This window comes from Crocuta crocuta, unplaced genomic scaffold, assembly GCF_008692635.1.
Source record: "Crocuta crocuta isolate KB4526 unplaced genomic scaffold, BGI_CrCroc_1.0 scaffold462, whole genome shotgun sequence".
NCBI classification, from domain to species: domain Eukaryota; kingdom Metazoa; phylum Chordata; class Mammalia; order Carnivora; family Hyaenidae; genus Crocuta; species Crocuta crocuta.
Genome location: NW_027527437.1, coordinates 470,823 through 481,191, shown reverse-complemented (window position 1 = coordinate 481,191; position 10,369 = coordinate 470,823). Strand labels below are relative to the sequence as shown.

General features: G+C 34.3%; 1 pseudogene; it reads left to right on the top strand.

The window, feature by feature from the left end:
- The first annotated feature begins 8,702 nt into the window (after positions 1 to 8,702).
- LOC144228100 (small ribosomal subunit protein eS10 pseudogene) lies at positions 8,703 to 9,230 on the top strand (annotated as a pseudogene).
- Positions 9,231 to 10,369: the final 1,139 nt, after the last annotated feature.

The following is a 10,369-nucleotide window of genomic DNA, read 5'->3' as shown; positions in this document are numbered from 1 at the left end:
GGGGGGGGGGGTGCCTGGGTGGCTTAGTTGGTTAAGCATCCGACTTCAGTTCGGGTCATGAGGTTCATAAGTTTGAGCCCTGCATTGGGCTCCGTGACAACAGCTCAGAGCCTGGAGCCTGCTTCACATTCTGGGTCTCCCTTTCTCTCCAGCTCTCCCCCACCCCCCCCATTCCTGCTGTCTCTTTCTTTCCCCCAAATAAGTAAACATTAAAAGAATTAAAAAAAACAAATAAGAGTACAGACGGATATTGTATTCCTGTACAAGGATTATATACCCAACACCATATATATTCTTATGAAAAATTTAAGGGTTTTATTCCTAAAAGTAGGTTTTATTAGATTTTTTTTCATAAGGACTAACATTAGAACCCAAATTCTATGTAAGATGCAATTCTCCTGGATTTTACCGAGATGCATCCCATAGTCCTTGAGATCATTGTTATTACCCTCATTTTTGGAAGACAAACTGAGATCTATAATTGTATAACTAGTTCAAGATGACAAAGATTAAGAAAAACTAGAATTAAATAAAAACAAAGTAAAACTTGCTCCAAAGTTGATCTTTGCTTAAAATTATTTCTGAAGCAATTATGAAAAATTTGCAATAAGTATAAACTTCTTTCTTGCAGTAAGTAAAATTTGATCTAAAATCTTTTAAGAACTTTTTAATGAAATGAAGGTCATCATAATTAACAATAAATATTTTAAAAAATTAATGTGAATCTCTTTTGTTGAATAAGTGAGACCTTTGATGGATACTGATTTATTTTTATTCCTGTATTCCTAGCACAGGAGGGAGCTGATAATAGTTTGCTCAGATAAATGAAAGTCATTTGTAATGCAGAAATATGTTAAGATACAGCCTAATCTCAAGGAAGGTAAAAGCTATTGATGAAAGTAAAAGAAAAATCAATCTTGTTTCAGGTTAAGCAATTCATTTGCCTATAATGTGACTTTTGGCCTTAACTTAATTTGCATGTTACATTATTATCAGCCAAACAACTTCTGCAATTAATATACTTTATTTTGCTTATTCTTTTTGAAAGCCTTCATGATTGATTTATGGGATATTCCATACATTAAAATAAATTCCACCCTGAAATTGATAGTGCTTAATTAATCATGTTAAAGTAGGTATTTTAAAATTTTAGTTTATTTTTATGTGGGCATTGCATATTTTAATTTCCTAGATGTGCTTGTAATATAGTTAGCATGATAACATATCAATTTGTGATAAATTGAATCAAGAATTAGTTCTGAATTATTTTTCTACTTTCAGATTAAAATAAATATGTGAAATTAGTTTCCCCTGTTTAAGTTTCACCTTAGTGTCTTAGAAATTCATTTTTTCCACTTTTCCTACTCATTTCTATTTATTCTTATGAAACTTTCTGTGGCATTGAGAACACTTTGTTACAGATGTACAACAAGGCAATTCATACCAACCATTCTTGGAATTTCTAGTTTTACCTTCAGAGTAATAATATAACAAGCAAATTAAAGAACCATGAAAGTAAAGAAAACAAGTTTATGTAAAAGGAATAAATGGTAGCAATTGAAAATGAGCCACCTGTTTCTCATTAAGCAGACAAGTGATGTGGCATACAATTCAGTGGCTGAAAAATGTATTCTGCATCCTAGGATCTCTCTTAATACTATAATTTTAGGCTATTGAAAATGATAGCAAGGGAACAATGTACCATAACAGTCTCTTACAGGATCTTCAGTGTTGTGCAGAGGCATTCTCAAAAACAGAAGTCATTTATCAAATGATTATAGACAGTGCTTCCTTTACTTCCACCCTAGAGTTATCGAGACAAGGAAAATCAGTAGCAATTAATAGAGGTCATGCCATTACATCTCTGCTTGGAGTGACAGTGTGGGAACCACTGTGTTAGTGAGTCACTAAAGAATAGGGAAAACATAAAGACAGTTACAGAGTTTTAAAAAAACGTTATGAAAATTAAGTAGAAATTTAAACACATATGGCCATGTACCTTAAATAATTTCATGTAATTAGAAACCTTGATTGCATCAAGTGGGAGATACAGTACCTAAGTAAATGGATACCCAACTTGAACATCAGTTCAGCTCATACCTCAACTCAGTGATTTTGATTGTAAATATACACACAACTATTTTGATATTGACTTAAAATAATACTTTGCCAACAATGACGTCTTTCTAATAAAGTCTATATTAAACCCTAAGGCTATCATGATAACAAATGAAATAATAAAATATGCACATGAATACAGGGCACAGATGCCCATATAAATCATACAGAAATTAACAGAAGAATTCCCTGGTGGGTAGGTTGAGAGACCATAGCAAGAGGAAAAGCCAGGTAGTTTTCCCTGATTAGATTTTGATCTCCTTAAAATTAAAAGCAGTACTTATTCATGTAACAGTGTCATCTATTTATTATGTAATGAAGGAATAATATTTAATTTCTTCACAGAAAAAAAATCCATGGTATCCATATTTCTGTGCAATAGTAAAGTTATTTATATGTAATATAGTTTATCCCCTCTGGAATCTACTCTCAAAAAATAACAATGTGTAGGGGCTCTTGGGTGGCTCAGTCAGTTAAGTGTCTGACTTTGGCTCAGGTCATGATCTCATAGTTCGTGGGTTTGAGCCCCGCATCGGGCTCTGTGCTGACAGCCAGCTCAGAGCCTGCAGCCTGCTTCGGATTCTGTATCTCCCTCTCTCTCTCTGACTCTCCCCTGCTCACAGCTGTGTGTGTGTCTCTCTCTCAGAAATAAATAAAAAAACATTTTAAAAATTAAAAAAAATAACAATGTGTAAAATAGTCATCCAGGTGCTGGTGGAATAATGGAAGATGATGCCAGAACCTATCCAGTATAGAAAAGCAAACAAAATAGGAAAGTTGCACTTCCTCTTTACACCTTCCTGGAAATATTTTCATTTTTCCCTTTGTAGCTTTGCTTGTGTTTAATTACTTAAATGAACAGATTTCTCTTACTACTTTTTGACCTTCTTCACTCATTATTCCCACCCTCCACCTCCCTACCTCTGTTAACTACCAATCTATTCTCTGTATCTATGAGCTTGTTATTTTTGTTGTTTGTTTTTCTTATGCCTAGCCTTTTATTTTTGTTTATTGGAGCATAGTTGACATATAATTTATATCACTTTGAGGTATACAACATAGTGATTTAAAAAGTCTATACATTATGCAGTGCTCATCATAGTGTGATTACCATCTGTCACCAAAGTTATTATAATATTACTGACTGTACCCTTGATGCTGTACTTTTCATCCCTGTGGTTTATTTATAGCTGCAGGTTTATATCTCTTACTGCCTTTCACCTATTTTACCCACTTCCTGCCATCTTCTCTCCTCTGGCAACCACCAGTTTTCCCTGTATCTATGTTTTTAGATTCCATATATAAGTGAAATCATGTGGAATTTGTCTGACTTATTTCACTTAGCCATTATACCCTCTAGGTTCATCTATGTTGTCACAAATGGCAAGATCTAATTCTTTTTTTCTTAAATATATTTTAAAATTGGCCAACATACAGTGTATACAATGTACTCTCAGATTTAGGGGGTAGATTCCTGTGATTCATTACACACAACACCCAGTGCTCATCCTAACAAGTGCCGTCCTCAATGCCCATCACCTATTTTTGCCTCTCCTCTGCCCCACCCCCCAACATCAACCCTCAGTTTTTTCTTTGCATTTAAGAGTGTCTTATGGTTTGGCAAGCTCTAATTCTCAATGGCTGAGTAATATTCCATTGTGTTTGTGTAACACATCTTCATCTGTTGATGAACACTTAGGTTACTGCCATATCTTGGCTATTATAAATAATGCTGAAATAAATATAGGGGTACATATTGCATTTAAATTAGTGCTTTTGTTTTCTTTGGATAAATAACAAGCAGTAGAATTACTGATTCTTAAGATATTTCTATTAATAATTTTTGAGGAAACTTGGGGCACCTGGGTGGCTCAGTTGGTTAAGCATCCGACTTTGGTTCAGGTCATGATCTCACAGTTCATGAGTTCAAGCCCTGCATCAGGCTCTGTGCTGACAGGTCAGAGCCTGGAGCCTGATTTGGATTCCGTGTTTCCATCTCTTTCTGCCCCTCCCCTGCTTGCACTCTGTCTCTCTCAAAAATAAACATTTAAAAAATAATAATAATAATTTTTGAGGAAACTTAACGCTGTTTCTCATAGCAGTGCACCAATTAACATTCCCACCAACAGTGTACAAGGGTTCTTTTTTCGCCACATCCTTGCCAACATTTATTTCTTGTCTATTTGATACTGGCAATTCTGACATAGTATCTTATTGTGATTTTGATAACCATTTCTCTGATGATTAGTGGTGTTAAGCATCCTTACATGTATTGGCCATCTATGTCTTTTTTGCAAAAATGTCTGTCTTCTGCCCATTTATCAATCAGATTTTTTTGGTGTTGAGTTCTATATTTTGGGTATTAACCCTTTAACAGTTATATCATTTGTAAAAATCTTCTCTCCGTAGGTTTTTTTTTTTCATTTTATTGATGGATTCCTTTGTTGTGCAAAAGCTTTTTATTTTGATGCAGTCCCAATATTTTATTCTTGTTTTTGTCTTTGAGGAGATATATCTAGAAAAATGTTGCTAAGATTGATGTGATGTTCAAAAGATTACTGTCTATTCTTTTTATGGTTTCAAGTTACATTTAGGCCTTTAATCCATTTTTAATCTACCAAGAAAGTAGTCCAGATTCTTATGTATGTATGTATTTACATGTAGCTGTTTCATTTTCTTGAGACCATTTATTGAAGAGACCATCTTTCCTTCCCTTGAATATTCTCTCCTCCTTTGTTGTAGATTAATTGACCATCTAAGTGTGGGCTCACTTCTGGGCTCTATGTTTTGTTCCATTGATCAATGTGTCTACTTTTTGACAGTGTCATAATGCTTTGATTACTACAGCTTTGTAGTATAGCTTGAAATCTGGAATTGTATTACCTCCAGCTTTGCTTTTCTTAAGATCATTTTGACTATTAGGGATCTTCTGTAGTTCCATACATTTTTGGATTATGTTTTTGTAGTTCTGTGAAAAATACTTTTGACATTTGAATAGGGATTACATTCACTCTGTAGATTACTTTGGGTAGTATGGACAGTTTAACAATAGTCTTCCAGTCTATGATCATGATATATCATTCCATTTGTGTCATCATCAATTTCTTTTCATCAATGTCTTACAGTTTTAAAAGTAAAGGCCTTTCACCTCCTTGGTTAAATTTATTCTTAGGTATTGTTTTTATGCTATTATAAAGGGGATTGTTTTTCTTAGATTCTTTTTGCTACTTCATTATTCGTTTATAGAAATGCAATAAATTTCTGTATATTAGTTTTATATTCTGAAACTATTGAATTCATTTAATTTAAGTTTTTTTTTTAGAGTCTCAGGATTTTCTGTAGTATCATGTCATCTGTGTATAGTGACAATTTTACTTCTTCCACACCAATTTGGATAGTTTTTATTTCTTGTCTGATTGCTATAGCTAGGACTTCAGGACTCTATTGCAAAAAAGTGATGAGAGTATACATCCGTCTGTTGGTGCAGATCTTAGAGGAAAATATCTGTTTTCACCACTGAGTATATTAGCTTTTGGTTGTCATATATGGCTTTTATTATGTTGAGCTACATTCCCTNCGAAAGTCCGACGCTTAACTGACTAAGCCATCCAGGCGCCCCAATGCTTTTGTGCATCTAATGAGATGATCATATGGTTTTTATCATTCATTTTGTTAATATAGTGTTTAACATTGATTTGGAAGATATTAAACCATCTTTGTATCCCAGGGTCAAATCCCACTTGAACTTGGTATATGATTTTTCTAATGTATCATTGAATGTGATTTGCTAATATTTTGTTGAGGATTTTTGCATCTATATTTATCAAGGATATTGGCCTGTAGTTCTCTTTTTTTTTTTGTAGTGTCTTTGGTTTTCATATCAGGGTAATGCTGACCATATAGCTGACTCTGGATGTTTTCTTTCCTCTTGTATTTTTGGGATAGTTTGAAATGGATAGGTATTAACTCCTTAAATGTTTGCTAGAAGCTACTTGTAAAGCCATCTGGTCTTGGAGTTTTGCTGGGAATTTTCATTACTGATTCAGCTTTGTTACTAGTAATTAGTCTGTTCAGATTCTTAAATTTTTTATTTAGTCTCAGAAGGTATGTTTTTAGAAATTTATCCATTTATTCTAAGTTGTCCAATACTGGCATATAATTTTTCAGTGTCCTAATTCATATTTCTGTGGTGTCAGTTGTGACTTCTTTCATTTCTGATTTTTAGTCCTCTTATTTCTTAATGAGTCTGGCTAAGGGTTTATTAATTTTATCTTTTCAAAGAACCAGCTCCTTGTTTCATTGATCTGTTTTGTTTCATTTTTAGTGTCTATTTCTATTCTGAAATGGAGCCCTTTGTTCTACTAACTTTGGGCTCCATTTGTTCTTTTTCTGGTTTCTTTAGGGATAAGTTAGATTATTCATTTTTTCATTTTAGATTACCATTATAAAAGGCATCATACAATATTTCTTTGAATTATTTCACTTAGCATAAAATCCTTGAGGTTCATCCGTGTTGTCAAAATGGCAAGAGTTTATTCTTTCATTAGGCTGAGTAATATTCTTTTGTAATAAGTTATGGTATATACAACATATATTTTTATTACTTTCATTCTGAAGTCATTTTTAAAACTTTTAATTTTACCATACTTCAGATTTTCATAAGGTTTCTATTTAAGTGATTTATACACTTTATATTAATGAATGTTTATGTTATTTAAAAATCAATTTTAAATATATATTTACTAACACAAAATTTTGGAGATAATGTGAAGGTTTGATTTGTCCTAAACATTCATCAACAATATGGATATTTTCTTTTCACTCCGTTCTTTTTCTATTTAAGATAAGTGATCTAAAAAAATTAGTGCTTTGTTTTACAGATCTGTGTCCTGTTTCTCCCAAGACTTCTTTTGTAACCCATTGTTGTAGACCTTTTTTTAAAATCTGTGTTTCATGGTCCCACTATATTTTATTTGTGAGGGTAGCAATTAAACTGAATATTTACATGTGGACAAACATATCTGTGCTTATTAATAAAAATGTTATTAAAATTACCCTCCATAAATCAACTTCAGTATTTTCTTGGTTGTTCTGTCGCAATGTCATAAAAAGCCTAAATTCAGATACTAATTTATCTTTATCTGTGTATCCAAACATACACTTATATTTAGGTACTGGTATTTTAGATAGTATAATGCACACAAGTTATTTACTTATAGTTGACCAGTATCATTTGAATGATGATGTAACACTTCAATGATTTCTCAAGTTGCATCTCTTGACTTCCCAAAGTAGAATTTAATTAAAAGAGCACTAAATGGGACCAACCAATAAGAAAAATTACTTCTGTTTTGATTTTTTTTTTTACGTAGGACTCCCTAACCAACCTGGGGCTTGAACTCATGACCCCAAGATCAAGTCACATGCTCTACTGACTGAGCCAGGCAGGTGCCCCTTGGGTTATTATTTTTTTTTAAGAAAAATTAATTCTAATTTCTTGTAGTCCCTGCAGCCATATGCAAAGGACATTTGTTGCCAAACTTTGGCCCATTGTGTGGTATTGTATAGCCAATGTATTAATTTTCCAGGCCTGCCACAACAAATTACAAATTGAGTGGCTTTAACACAATGAGAATTCATTATCTTCTGGAGTGCAGAAGCCTGAGATCAAGTGTCGGCAGGTCCATGCTCCCATGAAACCAGCAGGACAATTCTTTGTTGCCTCTTCCTAGCTTCTGATGGTTGCCAGCAATTCTTTGGCTTTTAGCCAAATAATTCCAATCTGTTTTTATTTCTACATGGCATTCCTCTTAGGCGTCTTTTTTCACATGACCATCTTCTTATAAGAACACTAGTCATATTAGATTAGGGCCAGCCCTAACTAGAACGGTCTCATTCTAATTTAATTGATTATATATACAATGAGCCCATTTTCAAATAAGCTTATGATCTGTGCTCCTCAGGGTTAGGATTTCCACATAACTATTTTGGGGGGAGGGGTGCATAATTCAAGCTATAGCAGCCAGCAAAGAAAGAATGAGTCGTAACATATCCTCTATCATACAAAGTACATATTGCACTGAATTCCATCTTCTTACTAAATGCATTCTATGCTACAAAAATTATCAGTAGCCTGTGCCCTTTGCTATTGGTGCTATGGGTTCTAGAAATAGATCTAGGGGTCATTTCTGATCATGCTCTCTCTCCAGTGTGCCTATGTTCTGTCTTCCTGGCATGTCATGTCATCACCACTTTTCCAAATTATACTCACTGTTAATAACTAGTTTATTCAGTATGCACTTTCTTACTTGCCTCTAGCATGAAATAATCAACTCCTAAAAATTATAAGTATTTGTTATTTGCATTGCAAATTATATTTATTTAATGTCTTAGACTGTTATTACTTAAACAGGTGTTATGCACACACTATTACATTCTAAAAGTGCCTGGCACAATACATTTTGTATAACCATTTTTAAATATTTTACTGATGTATTCTTAAAAAATCGAGGCAAATTATTGCATTGAACTATCCGATAAGCTTTCCAGCCCTGGCTCTGGAGATAACAGCTGCTGAGAGGTTGATGTCCAAGAAGAACTGAATTGCCATTTATGAACTCATTTTCATAAGAAAGAGTTCATAAGGAGAGAGTGATGATGGCCAAAAAAGATGTCCCCACGCCTAAACACCTTGACTGAGAGACCAGAATGTCCCCAGTCTTCACATTATGAAGGCTTTGCAGTGTCTCAAATCACAAGGCTATGTAAACAGTTTGCCTGAAGACATTACTACTGACACCTTCCCAATGAGGGTATTCAGTGTCTCCATGATTATCTCCACCTTGCTCTGAGACTGAGCCTGTCACTCTGTGCCATAGCTGTCCTAAGACTGGCAGGCCATGGCTCAAAGGTCTGGAGGGAGAGCGACCTGTAAGACTCACATGAGGGGAAGCTGACAGAGACACCTACAGTGGAAGTGCTGTGCCCCCTGGGGCCTCCACAAAAGTTGGGGCGTGGGCTAGGTCATCAACTGAATTCCAGTTTAGAGGAAGATTGGTAGTGCATGTGGTCAGCCACCTCAGGAAAGTTGGAGATTCTTTTCTGTTGAATAAGTCCATAGTCAGGAAAAAAATAGAAATATCAAGATAATTATTACACTAGTTCACTTGGTACAGGTACATACTGGATAGGTAAATATAAGACTTAAAATTTGAGCAAAGATTCAGAAATTAGAATGCATTGTGTGTTTATAGACCAAAATAAGTCTGTTAGAAAAACTAGTGATAACATTTATTTAACTTTATTGTGTCTTTGCCATGCACATATTTGTTTATAGTATTGTAATTTGCTAACATAAGACTTCTGTAATGTTGAAATTGCTTTATTTAAGGGACTAAGTGCAGAATGCTTTAAAAAAAACATTTTACTTGAGATATATAAAATCCTACTTAAATACAAAACTGTAATAGTAAAAGGGATAACTACTTTAAAATTAGACCCGAATTTTTTTTTTTAATTTTTTAATGCTTTATTTACCTCTAGGAGAGAGAGACACAGCGTGAGCAGGGGAGGGTCAGAGAGAGAGAGGGAGTCACAGACTGAAACAGGCTCCAGGCTCTGAGCCAGCAGCCAGCACAGAGCCCGACACGGGGCTCGAACCCACGAACCGCGAGATCATGACCCAAGCGAAAGTCGGACGCCCAACTGACTAAGCCACCCAGGCACCCCAAATTAGACCCGAATTTTAATACGACAATGATTCAAATAATTCCATAACTGGAAAGATCTTTCATAATCTTTTAAAAATAAAAAAAGACTAGTAGTTAATTCTTTATTGCAGTAAGACATTGTGCAGCTGAAGAGATTTTAAGATAAAATTTGTAGCAGGACTGTTGAAACTTAATTTTCCTTGAATGTCATTTGTGTTTTCTTCCTTGCTATCTATAAGTGGAATTTTACCCAACCTAAACTATTTCCTATTAATTCTAAGGTACCTAAGCCCATACCATGCCTCTAAAGGGAGCTATTTACATTTCACAAGCAAAGACATTAGTTTTCAGAATGTTTCTATATTATGACAGCAAGATTAGTTCAAAAATGAAAAGTTCAGACAATCAACCAGCTGTTTCATATACAAAATGTGAAACATCTGGTTCTCCTGACTTCTTTTTTTCCTCACTGACTTGATTGAAACAGCAGGGTTGATTGTGTTGTACAAATATAGCCTCGGAGCAGGAAAATTAGGGAGAAA